The following is a 24,079-nucleotide window of genomic DNA, read 5'->3' on the forward strand; positions in this document are numbered from 1 at the left end:
TAGAAATGGGGCAAATGTGGTCCCAAGGTTCATTCCCGAAGACCTAGGAATCCCTTGACAGGTTTTTGTGGGTTACACGGAAAATCCCGAGGGAGAAGTCTCGGTTTAGGGCCTAGTGATCCAGGTTTGGATTAGGGTAAATCCTGAGAGACTGGTCTTGGTTTAGGGCATTGTGATTCAGGTTTGGGTTGTGGTAAAACCTGAGAGATGGGGAGAGGGAAACTTCCTCAAGGATAGTAATGGATTTTGGATGGAATTCCAAGTTTAGTTCAATTGTGATCGCAACACTCGTTTTGGTGTGGTCACAATTTGGTGAGGGTCGAGGTGGTTTAACCTATGGATTCCCTTCATTTTTCTTGGATGGGTTTTCTATGAGATGCCACATTCATGCTTGGAATATGGCATGGGGGTGACTAGCTGAAAGAGAATTTTTTTTCAGTCATGTCTATGGTTGTGTGGTACATGGAAGTCCCAAACTTGGTTGGATTTTCCTATGATTAATAAAATCTAAGTTCTATTATATTTCCATTGATTTATATGTGGATTTAATGGCTATCATATCTCTCATATTTATATGGTCCTATGGTGGTTATAATCATGGCTAGATGATTGGTTGATGTCATGAATATTTCATGTATTTACTTGTAATTGTTAAATGGATCAATGCAAGACCTAATTGATGATATAATAGTTCAATGGAGAAGAAGATGATTCTTTTGGTTATTTTTCATAATTTCTTTCAGTAATTTATGCTTTGTCTTGTATCCTAGACCTGTAGGTTGCATTCATGCCAAGTGTTTGACAGAATGCCAACTGTGGTTGGGCACGTTGAGGCCTAGTCCTCATGTTGATTTTTCATTTATCAACATTGCTATCATGTATTTTATGGATTCTTAATGTTGTAGCAAGTTCTAGGTAGAGTCCAGGATTGTAGGCTAGAAAAGTGGTTCAAATCTTTACGTCCTTGGCATAGGTTTGTTGAGAAAAGTTCACAGTTGCTAGCATATAGGCCTATGAGAGTGACTTTGGGTTGTTGGTAATTGTCTTACATATAGAATGAGAGCAACTTGGAGATAAATGGATTAAAAAATATGTGGGATCCAGGGGAAGGATGTTTGAGTGGCTGGCATGTCTCCTCAGGGTGTTTTTGTTGATGTGGATGGGTTTGCTTGATGTGTTCTATCAATTCCATTTCACTAATGTTACCAAGGATATTGAATCCCTTATAGTGACCTCTCCCATCACATTTTTGCCTTGGCTAGTTGATTGCTTGGGTGGACCTCAGAGGATGGGGTGTTACACTTATGGTCATGGAGCCCAAGCTGAGGGGTTAAACTACTCCTAAACTAGACTAGGATATCGTTACAGGTTAGAACAGGGTCAAAAAAGGCTGCTACATGTGAGCTATATGATGTTACTACATGATTCATGTACTGCTACAAGATGTCCGAAAATGCTACTAGAAGTTGGATGAGAGAGTTTGGATGGTAAGAAGGGTGAGATGAAGTCTTGGAAGGGTGTACGAAAGCTTTGGAAAGTGTGGGGAAGGTGATCATCGCCCTTAGTCAAGCCCAATATTTTAAGAAGGTTGATTTTGTGCTAATATGGCTCGCTCACGGTGATAAAAAATAGAGGTTTAGAACATGGGTTGGCATGCATCAAAAAAATTTGGATAAGACCTAAATGGAGTTGGTAAAATCCGTCCTTTCCTATAGATCATCATCCCTGCAATAACACCTGCACCTATTTCTCTTTTCATTTGCAAATTATCACATGTCAATGTGGAAAAGTTTAATTGAATTTGGAAAATCTTATCTAACTAATGCTAAGAACTTGATCTATGAGATGAACTACCTTCTAAGCTACAATAATCATGAGAATAAAAATAAAAGATGTAAATCTTTCCAAGAAAGCATATACAATTATCTAACTAATGCTAAAACTTGATCTATGCAATGAATATAAAATAAAACATTTTTTTGGGCTGTGAAAGTTGAGTCTAATCATGATCCCATGAGGGAGATGAGATATTGGTCACTATCACAAGATTTTTGATCGATTTTACTCTACTAAAATGTAATAACTAATCTACCCTCTAAGCTAATGGAAACATAAATAAGAAACAATTTAATCAATCTTCTAAGCTAGAAGAAACATGAAACAACCTCACCAATTAATCAACAATCTAGACTAAGAATATATATGCAAGAGATGATATTATGCTACTAGGGTTGGGCCCTAACCCAAGAGATTTAGCCCTCCGAGTCAACTCAGTGCTGGATCAAAATAGAACTTTTCATTATCATTCAAAAAGTGTCAAACACATGATAGAAAATAACAGTCAAATGTGCTTAAGCTTAATGGCCTCTTGGATACAATAAAACTTGAAATCCTAATGAGTCCCTTAGCTTGTCTATTTATACAAAAGTGGAGCTACGAACAACTCCCTAGAAAATATGGATATTTTACTCCCTAACTCGAGAATAGGTGAATCTAACTCTTCTTCAACTTGCACTAGATCGGCTGCCAATGAACTCAGTCTACTTGGTTGCCAATGACACTGAGTTGATGAGAAAGAGTGGGGGATATTTGATTGATTTGAGGAATTAAGTAGGTGGACCACCTTATAGAATCCCTCTTGCTTGTCTACTATGAGTTCCTTCACTTAAATTAACTCAAAATTGCTCCAATTCTTGCATTTAACACAGATTAGGCCACATTACATATCAACACATCTTCACACCTCACACTAAGCATAATATAACAAAATTTGTAGATAAATGTGAGGAAATGATAATTTAATAAGATGGAGGATGGCATTGTGACCCATATAATATACCTATTGATGAGCCTCATCATCACCCCCTACTTAAATTGTTCCTCATCCTTTGAGAAACATAGTCATCTATGTCCATGTCCTTCATGGCCTTCGTGGCCTCTCTTGCATCCCAAGCTTCTGTAGATGGTGTGTCTTCCTAACGATAGAATCCTTCATTTTTCTCTATGTCTTCCCACTACTTCCTTTCCTCTTATTATTTCCTCCCTTCCTGTAAACACAATAGCAAAGGTGGACTAAGCGTAAGTCAAATGAAGTTTATCTTCAATATTTGCATGGCCTTATTGTAAATAGGTGTTATATCCAATGCATTCCTCAATCTCTTAGGAGAGTGATACTCTTTGATCTAGATATTGTGTGTCGAGGTTTTCCATCTTGTCTGGCATGCTTGTTGGCTCTCTCTCCCAAACAACCTGAGACTATCCTCAAAATGGGAGATGGTCTTCTCTAGGGTGGAAACATATCTAGGTCCAAGATTAGCATCATTGGAAATGATGTTTTGATTATTTATTACAGTTGTGGAACTTTTTCTCTACCCTCATGTAGAGGGGTTTTTTTCTTCTTTTACCAATACTCACTTCACCTTGTCAACCAATTAAAATTTTAAGCATGGAATTTTTTTTTGAAGTTTAAAAACATTGGCAAATATCACTAATCCCTAAAATTTCATTGATATATTTGTAAAATTAGTCAAATTTATAATGAATTTTTTTTCCCATAGAAAAAAATCGTAATTTTATTCGTATTGATAAAATTACATTTTGTAGATGCTTGAATCATATGCAGATGGATGTTCCTGTAATGACAGGCAGCAAATAGAAATAGAAACAAAAAATAGCAGATGTTTGTTCCTGTAATGACAGGAAAACAAACAAATAACAAAAAATGTTGTGCCAGCAGGCCTATATTTTCTTGCCTTTTTTCTTCTCTACTTTGTGCCAGACTACAGTGTTCGGAGTGGGGACAATAATAGCAAGTTGGTTTTCCTCTGTGTACATGGGTTTTTCTTTATCAGAGTCCGATCCTTCGGAGCTATGTGCTCGTTTGGCGCCACTTATTTGCAGTTGTAATTCTTGCTGCTGTACCAAGCTATTTGGCACCAAATTGGGCCCCTCGGTGCTCTCTTCCTGTGTTTTTTCCTGTTACCTTTGCATGTCTATGGGTTTTGTGTTCAGTGCCTCCTCCTCTAGTGGTTCGGTATGCTGCTAACCTTTGGGTTTTTTCTGTTGTTTCTTGTTCCCTTTTGGCTCCTTACTAGCCAGTGGACATGCATATTGAAGGTGCCCTGTCTACAAGCAGCCGCAACATCTAAATGTCGTGTTCTCGTAGTCAACTTGTTGCGTCCACAGTGAATTATTAAAATTCAACATGATGTGATCTAGGAGTCCTTGACTTAGATCCACCTCTACACATATTCTGGCATATGTGAAAATTCCCCGGCTAGTTCTGTCTTCATATGTTTTAAGATGTTTTCCTAAGGAGTTCCCAATGGATGCTAAAGCATTTCGGTGCCAAAAGTGCAGTGGGAGATTGTGCAACCTTATCCAAACTAGAATCGTTGAAACTACCATGGTGTTGACATCAATGTCTGGGAACCAGGGTGTGATAAAGAGACTAGCACTGCCCCAAAACCAAGGCCCCTAATTAATGATATTGTCTCATTCCAGTTCTGTGCTAAATCTAACTATGAAAAGACCTTTAGGGCATAGATATATTTCACATTTAGGTGACCATGATGTAAAAACCCATTGATGCAGTGCATCTGCTTTGGGCCAATAACCATTGAATCTGCATATGACAGCATTGTGGATAAAATCTATGTATAAATCTCTTACCTCCGGCAGTGATACAATAAGCATAGGTCATTCTGGCTTCTGTTCCAAAATGTAGGGGCCTGGAAGCTCTAATGTGGGTGCTGGTCTGTGTAGCAATGGTTCCTTTCCTTTGACTGCAGAGAAGGAGCCTATAGTTTTTGAGCTAGTTCCCTTGCACCCGCCTCGCAGTCTCAGATTGAGGATGATGGTTGAATCTTTAACAACTCCATAGTGCTGTAGTGAGTGTTGGTCCTGCATGCAGAGTCCTGAAAATAACATATTTTGGTATGTTAACGGGGTTCCCAGCTTGATCTGGATCTCCTTTCTTAACTCTAAAACACTCATCCCTTCCCTGATCTGTACACAATAGTGTCTGCCTTCTATCGATCTGATAAAGATTTGCTTTAGGTCTAATGGATCAACCTTATCCAGGCCCCATTTTATTAGATTGATCACCAGATCTGGCAGATTGTTAGTAGATCTGGGGTTTATATGTCTTCCCGCTTCATAAAAGGGCTTTCCCCCTCCTGTCCGCAGTTTTTTAGGTGCAGCCATAGTGGTTCCAGGGTGTGCCTCTGCGGGTCTAGTCCATTCAATAGGATTATCATGAGATCTATTTGATTCATGCTCGGTTGCTCGCAATTTTCCCTTCTGCTATTCATTCGCCTTAGATATCAAAGCTGGGTCACCCCTCAATATTCTAGTGGAAAGTAAGGGCGTGACATTCTGTTTGGCTCTTGTTCGCTTTACCATTTCCGGCCAGATCGCTTCATCCTTGCCTTTAAGCACAGTTAAAAGCACAGGGTCAGGGTAGTAATGTATTTTTTCTTGCAGATCTGGTCGATGGTGTTCTGCGCCACCCATGTTATGTCCTGTTACAATGAAAGCAAATGATACACAGCAAGAAGGACTCTGAAACAGGTAAAGAGAGCTCATCCATGACCTATGTGAGGATCGATCTGCCACCAGGGAACGATCAGTCGCAGGGTTTTTGTTATCTGGTCCGCTGCGAAGCCAGATCCTTGTCAGCGTCTGCGTTTCGGTGAATCCAGCACATGATTTGCTGTGGGGACTTCCTACTGTCATAGCTCCTTCGCATGTCTACTGTGTGTCAACGGCGCTGAGGAGTACAGAAACCCTAGCCATCCTATTCTCCGTTCGCTCCCCAACTGATTTTTACCCACTCAATAGCCCAAATTTATAATGATTTTATATATAGTCTCTATATAATTGTGGCAATTTTTAAGGTAAAATAATTTTATATTCTAAAATATGGGCGAATCAGCTTTTATAAAAATTGGAAATTGGCGAATCTTTCTTGTGGAAAAATCATGGAAAATTAGCCCACTCGGCGAATTATAGCCCCTAAAATTTTCCATGTCCTCAACCCTGGCTTCCTCGTGACTCATTTACGATGCAAGGGCCATCAGTTGCAAGTCTCCCAACATTTCATTGGGATGCCAAACATTCATGTCAGTTAAGATGAGGTTGTGTAGGTAGAATTAAGCTAATTTTTCTTTGTCTACAATGCTACTGTTACCACAAAACTCAATGAACTTCGCCTAGTCCTAGAATTGAATGGACCCATGTTGTGCTAATGTCTTAATCTGGAATTGCATCCATTGTTCTTTGAGGAAACTTCCATAGCATTTGGATGGTAGAGTGCATTGAAGTGCCTCCATGGAGAGGCTTCCCATTATGGCCAATTGGGTCTCCTTCTCTTGCAATTTCTTCCTCGACCATGTGTTTTCTTCTTGTAGTTGTGTTGTCATTGTGTACTCTCTATCCCTTAACTCATGCAACTCCTTGCCCATTTCTAGGATATGTTCTTCCATAAGGCCGACATCTTCCACTTCTTTGGATTTGGAAATCTACATCCATCTATGTGTCCTTCCTATTTCTACTTCAAGTTCAAATAAGAGAGGGACTACAATTTTGTGTGGGATCACTCTTACTCCTTCAATGAACTTGTAATAGGAGCTCAAATTAGGTTGTGGAATAGGCTCTTGCAGCGATGGAAAATCTATCTCAAATGTTCTTGGAGAGCTTTCCCCCTCTTGTAATTGTTGTGTTGCCTCCTTGCCTTCTTTCTGCCCTTTATGCTCTTCTTGTACCACTGTCTATGTTTCCTGTAGTAGGCCTTCTATGTTGTGTTGGAGTGTGATAGGTTCCTTTGGCTAGTTAGAGGAGGTTTATGTGGTGACAAGATTTCTTACATAGGTTATGGGAGTATTTGAGATGGCTCTGGGAGATGTGACTTTCATTTCAATCGGTTCTAGATCCTCTCTTTTACTTGGTGATTCTTCAATTAGAATATGGGTCCTTGTGGGAGCTTCAGGATTCCTCTATTTAATCCTATTTCTTTTCCTTGTCTTGAAGTAGAGGTGACTTTTCCTCTACCTTTTCTTCTTAGGTTTGATTGGTGTGCCCAAGGCAACTTGGATAATAGCTGCCCCCTTTTCAGATTGTTCAGGAGACAAAATTTTCTTCTTTGGGATTACCTCCTCTTCGCTGGGTGTAGTGGTTCTCTCTGGGATTGATTCTTCCTACTTTTTCTCCTCTTTTTCTTTCTTTTGTTCTTCCTCCGCATATTCCTTTTTATGTGGTTCCTCCTCCATTTTTTATACATATACCTATTATTCCTCTTATGATTCTTCCTCTTCATCTTCTGCTTCTTACTCTTCTGCTTCTGCCTCTTCCTCTTCGGCTTCTTCCTCTTTCGCTTCTTCTGCCTCTCCATCTCCTTCAGCACTAGAGGTTAGGGTCTCAACAAGTCTAAGGACTTGAGTATCAAGGAAGGCTTCTTTGTCCATATCTCTGAATGTGCACTAGAGGACAGGAAATTTTAATTTATTCAAAGCATATTCCACTATTAGTTTGATGAGGACATGGTGTCCTAAGTGTTGTTACTTTCCCACTTTCACCTTTTCACTCATGTCCATGATGGACTGTAGGAGGAAATAAGGCACATTGACTCTTTGGGCTGTGGGAAATATTTCTTGAAATCTAAGTTCAGGGAGCAGTCTGAACTGGTAGCCATAGACTACACTCAATATTCCCTCACAAGATATGAACTTAAGGATGTGGTAGGCCATATCATCCCAGGGATAGAGGAGGCTCTCCCTTTTGACTCCATTCTTATCTTCAATTGGTTTCTCATCATCAGTGAAGAAATTATTCTTACCAAGGGCACTGTTGGACTTGTCTTCTTTTATCCATTGGCCCCATAGGGGAAGTTTTTTCACCTTGCTAATTACTTAGGATTTATGGTAATGCATAATCCTGTAACCATAGTGGTAGAACTGGTTCTCTCCTGAGTCTTTAAGGCCATGGTAAACTCAACTGATATCATCATCATATCCTTTTATGATGTAGGAACATTCAACCCAAGAGAAAATCATTGTAGTTAAGTAGACATAGGGGGTCATGTATTTTAGGGAGTTGGATTCCTAAGTGATAAATTAATGTAATATTAGGCTTTTAAGTGAATTAATTAGATGTGTGAGATATCTTGTAAATGCTCTCAAATAAGGAGGACTTGAGTGGGCAATAATGACAAAAGAGTCTAAAGTCAATTAGGACTCTTTAAGTAGTTTCATGATTCAAGGGACGAGAGAGTTTTTAGGAATTAATTGAAGTAGAAGTGGGTAGAGGATTTAGGAGTCAGTTCAATAGATTTACGAGGCGAACCAGGATGATTTCAACAGAACTCACTGTCATATATGTAAGCCTACAAGAAGAGTTAGAGGGAGAGGCCACGATATTGAAGAATAGGTCTATGCGAGACAGAGAAGTCTCGAATGTAATCAACTGTTTATATGTTTATATATAGAGGAATTCAATTCTGAGTGTGCAAATGTGTGAATCAAGTGCTTTATGATTGATTACTGTGTGAACTTGTAGGTTCCGCAATAAAGGTTGCTGGCAGATTCGAGGTGGAGTGCAGAGGAGAAGAACGAGCCAAGAGATTTGTAATAAATCTTTGAATCCATTGAGAGATTAAATAGGGTCCATAGTTAGTGATAAAAATCATAGAAATCAAGCTCAGGAGGGAGTCGCAGTGGAAACATTGAAGGAATCGAAACCTTTGAAGAGGAGCTAAATCATGGAAGAACTAAAGACTTAGCGTAAAAAACTAAGTAAAAAGAAAGAGGGAGAAGTGAAGCATTGACGCTCAGCAGTCGTTGGATCTGTAAGATCAACAGTCCAAATGATGTCACTAAGGAGCAAAGCTGAATATCGCATCGGCAAACTTTAAATGAAGGAAGGTGGTTTTGTAAGAGTGAAAGTGGATTTTGGGTAGCCTCAGAACCATAAGCGGTACTGAAGGACGAGCGCCGATTCCACTCATCAAACGACGCGTGGCAGCAGAGGTGAGAGGGAAACACTTTATCGGGTGGTTAAACCTCGCACTTGTTGTCTACCCGATAGCAACAACAGCCGTCAGATTTGTTGGGTACAGATTGACAGTGGAGAATAGGCACACACGTTTAAATGGTTGGGAGCAATCTCAACCGTTGGATCGAGGAATACAACAGATGGTCAAGATTTGATTGAAGGCTACACTGATTGGCGATCGAAGATCAGGCTTATCGGAGTTTGGAGAGGCAGTGCTGTGGAGCGACTAAAGGTGCGGACCCGATGAAGTTATAGATGCGGTTGGAAAGTATTTGAGATCCGCTTATATGTGTTCGGAGCGAGATTTCAATGTATTTCCATGTATTGGCGATAGATGTGTTGCAGAGTCGTTTTAAGGCTAAAACATATATTAGAAATTCCTATAGTCACATATCGGAATCGGAGGGGTGATGAGGCTTGTACATATGACCTGCGGAGGATCTGATAGCCGATTGTGATTAGCGATAAGGGTGTTGTCTCGGGATCTATGCAGAAGTTGTACAAAAGGAAGAAAAAGTTTTGTTATGCACATAATTCCTTTATAAAATTGTTTAGAAGGAAGGTAGCACTGATAGAACATTTCATGCGATATAACATATATGAACCAACATTTTGAAAGGGAAAGGTTATATATGTGGGTTAATAGCTTAAACTAAGGTTTATGTGGGGTGATAGAGTCCCGATAGGAGGTTTTAGTGGGGTGATTAATTTTTGATAGAAGGGAAAGGGAGGAATAATGTTTAGGCTTGTTGAGTCTATGAATCATTCCACATGAGACTAAAAGAGGGCCTTAACTATTAGAGGTTGTATATTTGACTCTCTTGTGGGTTAAATACCTGGGACAGATGTGTTTATGCATTTTTATGCATATTGTGGGTGTAAATGGGGGTAACCCTGCATCATTTGGTATGAGAGCAGAATTGTAATCAGAGTAGGTTTGTAATTAAAACCATTTGGGTTAAACAAAATAGAGAATTTCTATGTGAAATAATTAAAAGCAGAGTTATGTGTTAAGGTGTTTATGCAGGCAAGGAAGGATCAGATTCTAATTTGACAGAAGGAAGGCAAGTAGAGGTGATGTGTAGCAGAACTTGCAGATGCAAGAAACATAGGAAAATCCATCGAAAGTACAAGGGGAATGGTGAAACAGGATCATGCTGAGATCTTGAAAGTGAGGTAATATGTTCTATTCTAAATTGAGATTTGTGTTTTTATACTAATGCACAGGTGACAGCAAGAGAAGATGTGAGAGGAGAACTAGATGTGTTCTTGAAGACAGAGTAAGGGAAACACTCTGATGGAGAAGTGGCAGTGAACCTGAAGAATCCAACAAGAGATTGGACAGAGAGGACAGTTGAAGTGTTCTCAACACAGAATGAGAGATTGCAGAAGCATAGAAGGAGCAAAGGTGTTGCTCAAGAGGAGGTTCCAGATAGAGAACCGTGCTTACCAAAAGACTGAGTAAGGAGAGCTTAGTGAGGTAAGATTGTAGTGAGGAGGACTAGTTGTTGTAGAGGCTTGTTGCAGATAAATGAGGAGCTCAGAAAGAAAGAGGAGAAGAAGATGACTTCTGATAGTCATAGCAGAGGTTTAGAGAGAGGCCACAACAGTAGATATGAGAAGAAGAATGCCAAAGAATATGGCAAGAGGATGATTCAGAGGAAATTGACAAAGAGATTGCTGAGTTAAAAGAACAACTCAATGCATTAAGAAGAACACTAGAGGAAAACTAGAGACTAGGTTGGGTCTTGAGGAAGAAGCCAGTGAAGTGGCATGAGATGCAGAGAAGGCTACGACAAAAGGAAGTAAAGTGGATGATAGGAAAACTCAAGGAAGCTGAGTTGGAGATGTAAGAGTCCATTTGTGAACCAGAACAAGGAGAATTTCTGGGAGAGAGTGAAGATGAAGACTTGAAGACTAAAACTTCAAGTGAGGCTAAAGGGTCACATGGTTTTAAATATGACAATTTGTTTATGTTTGTAGGTGAAACATGTAAAGAAGGAAAATTTGTTGATGTTGTCATAAAAGAGAAAGAGGACAAGCAGATAGGTCTCATATACAATTGGGGAAAGATATCAAGTAGCAAATTGAAGGGCTTGAGGAGATTGGAGAGGAGACCATCAAAGAATTTTTGAATCATATGAAGGATTTAGAACAACAAGAAGATATGATGGCTGAGACATCAAGTAGGACCATAGGGTCTTATGTTTTAAAAATTGATAGTTTGTCTGTGAATGCAGAACAAATGAAGGAGAATGTTAATGCAGATGGTGAGACAATAATAGCTCTTGGGGAAGATAAACAACAAGAGATTGGAGGAAAACTTGAAGAAGAGACTATGCTAGATGAAAACATAGTAAAGGATCATCAATTCACCATGATGATAGGCACAGTGGAAATAGCCATGGAAGCTATTGAGGAAGAAGGACATCTACTGAAAGATGTTAAGAAGGAAGAAGTCTATGCAAAAGACTTAGCAAAGGGAGAAGGAACACTAATAAAGGAGTGTTATGCAGAGGATAAGCAATCTTTTGAAGCTGTCAGAAGTATGGAGAAGTATCTTTTAGAAGATAAAAACTTTGAAGTAAAGGAGGATGAAGAATGTCTCTTAAATGAGAGAAGCAGTGAATTATTGTAGCAGAAAGAACTTAGGATTGGAAGTGATGATGAAATACTTGCAAAGTGTCACAAAGAAATTGCATTGCTTGAATATTTGCTAGAAAATTTATAGTATGACAGTGTGATTACAGAACAAGAAGTTCACTACAGTGAACAAGAGAAGGAAGACATCACTAGAGCAGATGATGTGGGGGAGAGACTAGTTGACAGTCTCATGAATTCTTTTAAGAATTCAAATCAGCATACTGATCTGCTGACAGAGGAGAAAGAAACAAAGTAGCAAATTGAATTGTTGCCAAAGGAAGGTAAGGCACAGAAGCTTTATATTTTTAATTTTAACAAGTATTTTATGAGTGCAGGTTTTGTTGTAGATGCTGAAGGAAATTTGGCACAGCTGAACAACCAAATTAGTTGAAAGAAGATGACTCGGTGGAAGAATTCAATCCATGGAAAAAAGATGTTAAATTGCTAGAGAGAGTGTTGGACAGTCATGATTCAATCATCAAGGAGGGTAAGGATGATAGGGAGGCAGTCATCATAAGAGTCAACATAGAAGACATCATAGAAAGCAAGGCAAAAGTTGGAGTAAAGAAAGCAAAAGTTGGAGCAAGAATAATAGAACAAGAAGAAGAACAACAGATTGAAGAACTAATGGACAGCAGCAACAACCTGAAGCAAAGAGAAGGAGGAAGAAATATGAAGTAGAACATGTACCAGTCCAAGTATGTACTGGAGGCAGAGATTGAAGAGCTGTGGCAACTGATGATGAAGCAGTTCAAATGGAGGAAAATGGTAGCAACAAGAAGAAAGATCAATCAAAACTTGAACCGAATTGACAAAGAGAAGAAAATGGAGCAGAAGACAACAGAAGTATAACAACAACAAAGGAGCAAAGCATTTTGACAGTTACAAAACAAAGTATGGGATCTAGGAAGACAATGATCAGAAGACACATGATCAAGAGATCATGAATATTTTCTACTTTGGGAGTCTGATGCAGGAGCATTCAACCCAAAAGAAAATCATTGTAGTTAAGTAGACATAGGGGGTCACGTATTTTAGGAATTTGGATTCCCAAGTGATAAATTAATGTAATATTAGGCTATTTAAGTGAATTAATTAGATGTGTGAGATATCTTATAAATTCTCTCGAATAAAGAGGACATGAGTGGGCGATAATGACAAAAGACTCTAAAGTCAATTAGGGCTATTTAAGCAGTTTCATGATTCGAGGGACGAGAGATAGCTTTTAGGAATTAATTGAAGTAGAAGTGGGCAGAGGATTTAGGAGTTAGTTCAATAGATTTAGGAGTCAAACCAAGATGATTTCAATAGAACTCACTGGAATATGTGTAAGCCTACGAGCAAAGTCAGAGGGAGAGGCCACGATATTGAAGAATAGGGCTATGCAAGATAGAGAATTATCGAATGTAATCAATTTTCTATATGTTTATATACAGAGGAATTCGATTTTGAGTGTGCAAATATGTGAATCAAGTGCTTTATGATCGATTACTGTTTGAACTCGTAGGTTCTGTAACAGAGGTTGTAGGCAGAGTTGAGGTTGAGTAGAGAGGAGAAGAACGAGCCAAGATATTCGTAATGGATCTTTGAATCCATTGAGAGACTAAATAGAGTCCATAGTCAGTGATAAAAATCATAGAAATCAAGCTCAGGAGGGAGTCGTAGTGGAAACAGTGAAGGAATTGAAACCTTTGAAGAGAAGCTAAATCATGGAAGAACTGAAGACTTAGTGTAAAAAACTAAGTAAAAAGAAGGAGCAAGAAGTGAAGAATTGATGCTCAGCAGCTGTTGGATCTGGAAGATCAACGGTCCAAATGATGTTGGTAAGGAGCAAAGCGGAATATTGTATTGGTGAACTTTAAATGAAGGAAGGCGGTTTTGTAACAATGAAAGTGGATTTCGGGCGACCTCAAAAGCGTAAGTTTTATTAAAGGATGAGCACTGATTCCACCCATCAAATGACACGTGGTAGTGGAGGTGAGAGGAAACCACTTTATTGGGTGGTTAAACATCGCGCTTGTTATCTAACCGATAGCAACAACAACTTTCTGATCTATTGGGTACAGATCAACGGTGGAGAATAGGCACACACGTTTAAATGGTCGGGAGCAATCTCAACCATTGGATCTGGGAATACAACGGACGGTCAAGATTTCATTAGAGGCTACACTGATCGGTGATCGGAGATATAGCTTATCAGAGTTCAGAGAACCAGCGCTATGGAGCGACTAAAGGTGCAGACCCGATGAAGTTATAGATGCGGTTGGAAAGTATTTTAGATCTGCTTTTATGTGTTTGGAGTGGGATTTCAATGTATTTCCATGTATTGGTGATAGATATGTTGCAGAGACTTTTTAGGGATAAAACATATATTAATGATTACGATAGTCACATATCAAAATCGGAGGGGTGATGAGGCTTGTATATATGACCTGCAGAGGAGTCGATAGCCGATTGCGATCAACGATAAGGGTGGTGTCTCGGGATCTGCGCATAAGTCATACGAAAGGTGGAAAAAGGTGTGTTATGCACATAATTCCTTTATAAAAGGGTTTAGAAGGAAAGTATCGCCGATAGAAGATTTCATGTGATATAACATATATGAACCAATGTTTTGAAATGGAAAGGTTATATATGCGGGCTAATAGCTTAAAATAAGGTTTATGTGGGGTGATAGAGTCCCAATAGGAGTTTGAAAGTCCCAATAGGAGGTTTTAGCAGGGTGATTAATTTCTGATAGAAAGGAAAGGGAGGATTAATGTTTAGACTTGTTGAGTCTATGAATCATTCCACATGAGACTAAAAGAAGGCCTTAACTATTAGAGGTTGTAGATTTGACTCCCTTGTGAGTTAAATACCTGGGACAGATGTGTTTATGCATTTTTATGCATACCGTGGGTGTAATCGGGGGTCACCCTACATCATTTTAGCATCTCAAAGAAACCTAACCATTGAGGCATCCTGAAAATGTCTACTACAGGGTGATGAAGGTGAATTCTCTTAGTATTTGTAGGCTCTATCTGATTGAATACCCCTCCCATATTCTTCCATATTTTCAATTAGGTGAAGGGGGGTTTTTCTGTGATAGCTCCAATATGAATTCAAAGGTAACAGAGAGGTGGAACCTCTAGTTGATGATAATTATGTATATCCCTTGTATTTTATAGCAAAAAAAACTCATCTAATCCACAAGATTATTGTAATTACTAAGAGAGTTCAAGGCCCACAAGCATGCAAATCATGGACATAAGAATGAGAGGGGCCACCTTATTTTGACCATAAGACCTGGTATAATGATTAAAAATTGACCTTAGGCACTATTATTGCACCCTTGGAGGCTTCCTGTAGCATTTTTTTGTGTGTCCTGTACCTTCTTGTAGCCTCCTGTACATCCTGTAGACGTTTCCTATAGCATCCCATAGTAATAATGATAGAGTAGGGTTCAACTCTCTCAATATCTTCCCAATCTCAACCCTACCTTACTTTTTTTGAAATGAATGAAAATGCAAGAAGTTTTGAGCTTTATGCTATTTGTGGCTAGGGCCCGAGGCACTGTGATGGTTGGTAGTAGTTCGTGTTTTCCTCATTTGGACCATTGGCCCACCTGGAGTGATCCTTCCCTTGTGCCTTGTAATCAACACCCACTCCCTCTTAAATGGTTTTGACTTCCCTCTGAACTAATTTTGATGGATGTGACACTCCTACGTAGCATGATGACGGATATATCACTTTTTGTTCACTTGCTGAGGGTGGCCAAGTTAATTGACCACCTCAAGCTTATAAAAAAGACCTTTCCTTGACATTCATACAGTTTTCATTATTTTACGCCTCGAGAGTATCTCAGAGGTTACCACACCTCTACTTACCTTTTTCTTGATCGATGCATGCTGGAGTGTTCGACATCTCTACTGTTGCTCATGGATTTACCTTATTGTCTCTTTTCCTATGTATACTTTCTTTGCTCTTAGGTATTTGATTGTGGGTGTTATTCATGTGTGTAGGTGTTTTGTTGATATCCTACGTGTTTTTGCTATTGTTGTTGAGTCCTACTTAGAATGAAAAGCTACTTTAGGATGATGGTACCATCCCCTCAATCTTGATGGGAAGAAAATTAGGTTTCAGGCTTATTTCAATAGTCGCACTGGCTGTTGTAGGAGATCCTGTAGCAGCCAATTTTTTCTTGTTTTTCAAGGGATTTCACTTCAAAGGAGTGATGAGAAGGAGTGTAGGGGTTGCAGGATAATGTTCGAGCCATGGTGGAGTAGTGAAGGGTTGCGGAAATAAAGGAAATGTCCTTTGTGTTTCTTTTATTTTTTATTTTAAATGAGACATAACCTAGGGTTCGTTTTGAGAGATGGTGATTTTTTTGAATCAAGGATGCTTAGAGGATGGCTGAGTGGTTGGATTAAGGTGGAGATAACCCAATTAATGTAGGATAGTTCATGCATGATGACTTCCCAGTTGGATCATTTTTCCTTTATAATTTCAGGACATCTTATACTGTTATAAGATCTTCGTTTAGGAACCCAAAGAGGGACTAAAAATGGATTTTTGAGCCCCGGGGAAGGGTGAGAGTGGTAAGGACATGGTTGAAATGGATGGTATGAAGTGGATGGATGGAAAAAAGGAACTGAACTTGAGCATGTTGTCCTTATAGCTCTACAATTTTCCATTGCCCTAAAAACTTGCAAAATGAAAGAAATTATTAATGGACAGGTTGTAGATTCCTGTCATGGTATTCTTCTTTGTTTTTATATTTCTCTTTTTTTAGTGACACACTAGATGCCTCAAGAGTGTTTTTCAGCCCACATGTCTGCCATGGGTGCCTCAAGGGAGGTTTTCACCCAAGGATCTTTTATTTTTCATTTTTCCTTTCTTCACTCATGGGTTGCCTCAAGGAGGTTTTCAACCCAAGATTTGGCCTCAGATGCCTCATGGAGGTTTTCATCAAAGCATCTTATTGTTTTTTTCCCTTTTGTTTCTTTTTTTTTCGACAAATGAAAACGATATCTAAGAATCCTGTGACTTGGAAGCTACGACATTTCCAATCACATTCACCTCTTTCCTGATGGTGATGATGCACTCTTCCCTGGATAGAGGTGTTCTATAAGCCTTTAATATGTAGCCATTGATAAGCAAGGGAATCCCTTCCCCATCAATGATCCTTATTTGAACAGCTCCATTGTCATGGAATTTCTCTATCCTGTATGGGACTAACCACCTTGTCATAAATTTTCCTTTGATGTCCTTGAACCTAGAGTCATATAGAAGAGCGCAATCCCATTCTTCAAAAACCTTCTCCTTGATGTTCCTATCATGCGAGACCTTCCTCTACAATTGGATAAATTTAGTGCGTAGGAGGGCCTACATTCTGAATTCATCCATGCCATTTAACTAGAGTAGCCTCTCCTCTTGTGCCTTTGTAACATCTAAATCAAATTGTGCTTCCATTCTCAAAGTATTGTACTCAAACTCAATGGAGAGTGTTACACTAAAATTTGTCACCATGACTATTTGCAGTTAGTATGGCTCCATCAACTGTTATGCTATCCTCCTTGGCAAGTCTCATACCTCTGCTCCTCATGTCAAACTCCAAGAAAGAGAGAAATTCCTTCAAAAGTCAATTAACTCTGGTTACGCAGTTTCTCTTAACCTTACCTGTGTGTACGCACCCCAAGTTCACAATACCTGCGTACTTGTACACTCTGTCTGTAAAGGAGTGGGTGCGTACTCCTGTAAAGGTCAAAAGGCGCGTGTTTTACTTCAAAAAAGTTACTTGTGGTTGATTCTAGAGCATTCTAGAAGTTGGTTTGACGTGTATTGAGTGCCCCCAGATGGTTCATGTATCCCTATGAAAGAGGAACTTATCCCATCAAGAGGGGAGCTATCCCATTCAAAGAGGGGCTTATCCCATTGATGGTGGACCTGATTAACTTCCTCCAAAGCATTATAAATACAGGCATTGGGCCAGAGGGAGGGGAGGTTGAAAGCTGAACATTCCTAAGGGTAGATGTTGCTGAAATTAGGACTCCCTTATAGAGCTTGAGAGGAGAGATTCCCATCCTTTCTTAGTTTCATTTGGAAGTGGGTGAGCTGATCAAAGTAAAGGAGAACTCTTGCTAGACCCTGGGAGGGACCTGCACAACACCAAGGCACTGGTTGTAATGGTTTCTTTTGTTTCCACTTAATACAATTAAGTTCATTTTTCTCAACAAGTTGTTATATATAATTTGTTTCATATACTCCTTGGTCTTTATGATGAATATGTTTTATTTTATGAGTTATTCAGGTGCTATGTAATCATTTGCTTGTTAGTGAGTGCAGGTTTCGAAGAGAAGGAGGAGCTCATCTGGATCGGAGAGGCTGGACTACTACAAACAACGTTGGACTAAAGGTATGCTTTAAACACCTGGTTGCTTGTATTCTAAATGCATATTTAGGGAAAGATAGTGCTTAATTGTCTTGTTTGTCACTAGAAAGCCTTAGCTTCTAGGGAGGTCGGTTTTGTCCACAAAATTGACTCTTTCCGCATGACAAAATGGTGACTCCACTGGGGAATCCATGGATTTGATTGATTTCTCTTTTGATTGATACTTTGATTTGAGAAAAGTTGATTTCTTTCTGGTTTTTGGCTGATTGACTGTGAATTTGGGTGGAATAGCTTAGGGTTAAGTTAGATTTTATTTTTCTTGGTTTTGCTAGCAGTACACACCCTCTGTGTTAAGCGCAGTGCGTACTTGTACGCACTGCAGCTTTGTACACAAAGCGTACACGCACCTGTGCAAACAGGTTGCCTGCGTACCATGTCAAAAGTTGAGAAAATTTCAATTTTTTCCTTTTTGCCTCTTAGATTTTGTTTATAATTTTTTTTTGCTGCCCAGATCCCATGGTTACCTGTCAGAAGTCTTCATCTAAGCTTGTTTCATTAGTATCAAGGGTTTTAGTGAAATTCATAGAAGTTCTAGCCCTAGGGTTTGATTTTTTGCATTGGTCCTGTAGTGACTTTGGCTTTAGAAGGTGTAAAACCTTGGATCTCCCTGGTCTTTTCAGTCTTCTTAGGAGTCGGACCTTTCATAAAATCCACCTGTGTGAGAAACCTACCTTTGTGTTGTCTCTTTGCGGAATTTCGAGAAAGCTTGTTTGTTAAAGCTGTGAATTTCATTCTTAAGAAAAAGAACAAAAGATTTTGATTTTTGTTTTTGACTGGTTTATGATTCTGCATGAACTAGTCCTTGGTTGAATTGTAACTGAGTAAAACATCCTGGAATTATACTTTGTAGGCTTTTGCCTCATTAGATTTGCTTTTAGGTGAATTTCTCTTAGATTTGCTTTTAGGTAAAATTGATTTGATTGTCATAGATTTTTTAAATTTGATTTTTGTTAAGTAGTTTTACATGCTTTGTTAATATAGGAAAAAATACAAAAATCTCTTTTGAAGAAAAGTTTGTTTTAGTAGCGTTTGAAGTCTTTGAAAAGAGAAAGGAGTTTTCGTGAAATAATTAGTGGTCATGTGTTGTATGCCTTGGAAAAAATAAAGAGATTGTTTCTTTGATTTTCGTTGCCAAGAAAGTTATCTTTATATCCATTTTGCATTCTCCAACTCTCTTAGCTAGAGAATTCATTGAAAAAAGAAAAATAGTTTAAATCATCCTAGGTGCATCTTTTTAGTGGATTTGAGTCGAGTCTACACACCATCAGTTTCATCTCCACTACCTTTTGTCCTAAAGAAAAGCCATAAAAATTAACGCTTAAAGTAAAATTTACTTAGTAACTTTTTATTTACTAGGGCTCTGAAACACCAATATAGATCAGGCTAGTGTCTTGGAGTAGGAGAGTAATTAACTCTCCAAGACAGCAAAACCAAACAAGTAGCTCATCTTGTGGTAGGATAAATCCAATAGTTACATTTATGCTCTGGGAAAGCTCCTCTTAAAGGAGAAGCACGAGATCGTGTCCGAACCAGTGAGGGGATCAATCCTCCTTCATTGGGAACGACGCCAGATATGCACGTACTACAAACTGTAAACCTTGGATTATTGTCGAGGAGCCTGGGGTCACTTGTCGGTAAACCTTGGATTATTGTCAAGGAGCCGGCAAGGGGATTGAGCTTGATACTCTACCCTTGCGTGCTATCGGATCGTAGACTATTCCCCCAGGTATATTTTTTGCTGTTGGTGACCTTAGTGACCATTATCTTTAGGGTTCTACCCAAGGTGACGGTGGAGGGAGGATCCCACTGTACCTGGAGCAGACGTCGGCTAGACTCACTTGGATTTTTCGGGGGGTTCACTTCACTCGAGACGGTTAAAGTGGAGGAACTTGTGCCGGTCTATTCATTAAGCAGGTTGCCGGGGTAACTGTTCCACCCGCCACTTCTGTACTGAATTCGGCGATGTTGGGTTTCATCACCAACTAGTGTTTTCAGTCCGGAAGGCTGCTGTTTGTGTATGGTTTGACGCCCTAGATTCTTTAGGCGTGTGATTCGAATTTGTTTGGTTCTTTAGAGACTTTAGGCGGTTTGCTTTGAGATTTTACTTTGTTTGCGTGTGCAGTAGTTAAAAGTTTTTAACTGTGGCTGAATTACCGAGACAGTCCCGTAGACTTCGGGGCCAGTCTCCTGAGATTGTAATCATGGCCGATTTGTTGAGGAAGTCCCGTAGACTGCGGGGCCAACCTCCTGAAGACATCCCGGGTTATTACGAAGGTTTGAAAGTCCTTGTAACTCCTAGTGGCAGTAAAGTAGGTTCACCTGAAGAAGGAGAGTCTTCGTTGGTAGTCCATCCTGATTACCAAATTCTAGAAATAGGTTATAATCCCGAAGCTGTTGTAGTTTCCGAGCTTGCTGGTAGTTTTTCATCTACTAGCGATATAGGCGAAGAACCTGAAATATCTGAACCTGTTACTTCAGCTTCTAGTGCTCCTGATTCACCTAGGGTAGAAAGAGTCATCACCGAAAATCTTCCTTCTGGTTTGATAGCCATTGAAGAACTTGCTCCAGAAGAAGAAATAGGCGTCCCTATCACTGAAAATCAACCTACTATTGATCTAAGGGAGCGTGAATCCATTTTTTACAGTCCACCTAGAAGTACTACTTGGTATCTTTCGTTAACTAATTATTTGGACAACTCAGGGTCAAGTTTTTCTCCACCTCGTACTCCTTATCCACTCGGAGGTGTTTATACTCCCGTAAATATGTCTGGTCAGTCGTCTATGTTTACTCAATCTCCTGAATCTTTTTTGTATGGCGGTCCTTCTGTTCCCTCTGGGTATCAGTCACTTTTTGGTACTTTTGCGGGAGCATCTCCTCAACCCATTGAACATGGGTTATTAACTGGAAACAATGGTAATAAACCGTTGGGTGTAGGAGACATTTACATGATGCCAGGTTCAATTCCCAGTTCTCAACCTAAAGGTGGCCAGTTACCGCCTGGGGGGCAGCCTCAATTAACGCCTAGGGGGAAACCTCAAGGTACATAAATTGCGTCTGGGGGGCAACCTCAAGGAGAGTATGTACCCGTGGTGCAGTACATTCCTCAAGGTCAACCCCAGCCTCAATATGTACCCCAAGGTCAACCTTAGTATCAATTTATACCTCAAGTTCAACCCCAGTATCAGTACTTACCTCAAGGGTATCTACCCCAAGGTTAGTACTCGAGTCAAGGTTATCGACCACCCCAAGGTCAATCTTATGTTCAAGGTACGGGAAATGTACCTTTCAATTATCAATCCTACCCTCAATCTGGTTATGGATCTCAATATCCTCAACCTGTCATGGGTCAATACCCCGGAATGAACATAGTGTGGGATCCATCGCAAGTTCAACAGGTATTGCAGCCAAGTGTACAGTTGTCATCTCAAGCTGGACAACCTTTAGTTTCTGGTTCACCCCAGCACCAGTCCAGTCTAATGTTCAAACTTCTGTACCTTCGGTAGTTTCTCAGTCTGGGCCTATTGCACCTAGTACTCCATCTCAAACGACTGCTGCAACTACCGCAACATCTGTTCAGTCTACCACACTTACTTCTGGAGTATCGACAGCTCCGATTTCTACTGTCTCTGTAACTACTCCTCAGACGTCTTTACCATTGTCTGGATCCATGATTCAAACTACGGTTTAGATGCCTGTAGGACAACCTGGTTTAAGTACGGTTGTCACTAGTCAACCACAATTCACTTATCAACCGTACCAGGGACAGTACCAATATAGGCCTGCTGTCCAGCAGCCAGTTTACCAGTATCAACCGTATCCTGAGTACACTTATCAACAACCACAACAACCCCAGTACGGTCCGGTTAATCCTGGTTTTCCGAGAGGATAAAATATCCCGAACGCGATTCCTATTCCTAGTTATCCTGGATATCCTCCTCCTGGGACTGGTCTCGTGACCCAGAGTTTTAGGGATCCTAATCGGCAGTTACCATTTATTGCAACTTTGGATTTACTAGACTTGTCGCGCCTAACGAACGATCCAATAAATTATCTTTCGTTTTGGCCGCCAATGCCAAATAAGTTGCCGAGTGACATACCCAAGTTCGAAGGTAAGTCTCGAGAGGACCCGTCGAATCATGTGATGACTTACCACCTCTGGTGTGCCTCTAATTCCATCTCGGATGATTCGATCCGCTTACGTCTTTTCCAACGTACTCTCATTGGTCTCCCGGCCAAGTGGTACATTGAGTTACCACGGGCCTCTTTTTAAAATTTAACCAGTTAGCTACCTCGTTCTTAACTCATTTTCTGTTGCCGGTCAGATATGATAATGGCGCGGAGTTACTAACTTCATTAAAACAATCGACGTCCACTTATATTTCCGATCATATTCATGAATGGAGACGTCGAAGGCGGTTAGTGAAAGTTTTTATCCCAGACCAAATCTTAGCTGAATGGTTTGTTAAATCATTGTTACCGAAGATTACTGAAGATGTAGCTAAGGCCGGAGTAGTTACTGAGGAGCAAGTGATTGCTCAAGCGCAGTACCTCGACTTAGTTTACACTCAGTCAGGTACGTTACACGAAAAGATCCCAGATCTTTCTAAGTCAAATCAAATCGCTGCTACTCCTTCGGGGTCTCATGTCGCTGATGGCATGATTGGTACGGTGAATACTAAAAGCAAGAAGAAATCCTCAAAGAATTCTTCGCCTATTATAACCTTACCAGACTCCCCAACAGGAGAATCTTCTGCTGAAGTTTCCACTGATATTCATGCTGTAGAGTCATCTACGGCTAAATCAAAATCCGGTGGGAAAAAGAAAAGTAAGAAGAAGAATAAAGCAGACAAAACTCCAAAGGAGAAAACAGAAAAGTCGGAAACCAATGACAAAAAACGAAAACCTCGATATCCTTGTCTTATTTGTGAAGAGGATCATTTTACAAGAGATTGCCCTCATCGGGCCGAGGTCGTGAAAATCGTCAAGGGTTCCCCAACTCCTGCTATTTTGAAAGATCCATTTCCAAAGCAGGAGAGTAAGATGATAGGTTCTTCCTCGAGTGCCAGTGAGGAACCCATATTGATGATGTCTCATGTAAGGATTGCGACTCGATCGCAAGATTATGGTAGTAAGAGTCCTGTTGATGGCAAAGAAGTAGATTCTTCTCATTCTAATCAATCAACCTCAGCTCCCGGTTCCGATCCACTACAGATCGAGAAGCCTAACCCGGACTTAGTAATCAAACCACCCGCCAAGGGTGTACTTCGAAGGTCTGCTTTCAATCCACATGCGAGAGCGGCCCAGAATTACAACATTGTTGAGGATTTAGTTGTTTCACCCTCAGCAATGTCGGCTTTGGAAGTGCTGCAATCATGCCCAGCACAACGCAAATTGCTTTTTTCGGCTATAAGAGTTGTTGATGTTCAGGACCCGAACCTAATAATCTTTGATCTAGAAAATAGTACACCGCCTTTACCTCATCAAATGGCTTTCCAAAACCCTGTGATAGTCAAAAACAGGCCTATTCATCGGACTGTAATTGATGAGGGAGCTTCCACGTGTATTATGTCGATACAGTGCTGGAGATCGCTTGGTTCTCCTTCACTAAATCAATCCCCGACGATTCTTAAGGCCTTTGATGGCCGTGGCTTTCATCCGTTTGGCATTCTACAAGATTTGCCTATAGGGGTTGAAGGAAAAACCGTTAGTCTGGATGTGGAGGTGGTTGATGCCCCTGTAGACTACAACCTTCTCTTGGGTCGAAGTTGGTCTTACGCTATGACAGCAGTCATTTCATCGGTCTTCAGAGTAATAAAGTTTCCATATAATGGCAAGATCGTAACAATAGACCAGCTGGCTTACTTTTCATCTGACCCAGCCTCTTCAGGGAGTATCCAGCATGTCGGTAAAACGACTATCCCTTATAAGGATGTTGGAGTAGGTTTAGTTAAAGATGCC

This window comes from Pinus tabuliformis, chromosome 4_2 (assembly GCF_031772625.1).
Source record: "Pinus tabuliformis cultivar Carrire ecotype Pingquan chromosome 4_2, CPIR1, whole genome shotgun sequence".
Lineage (NCBI taxonomy): Eukaryota > Viridiplantae > Streptophyta > Pinopsida > Pinales > Pinaceae > Pinus > Pinus tabuliformis.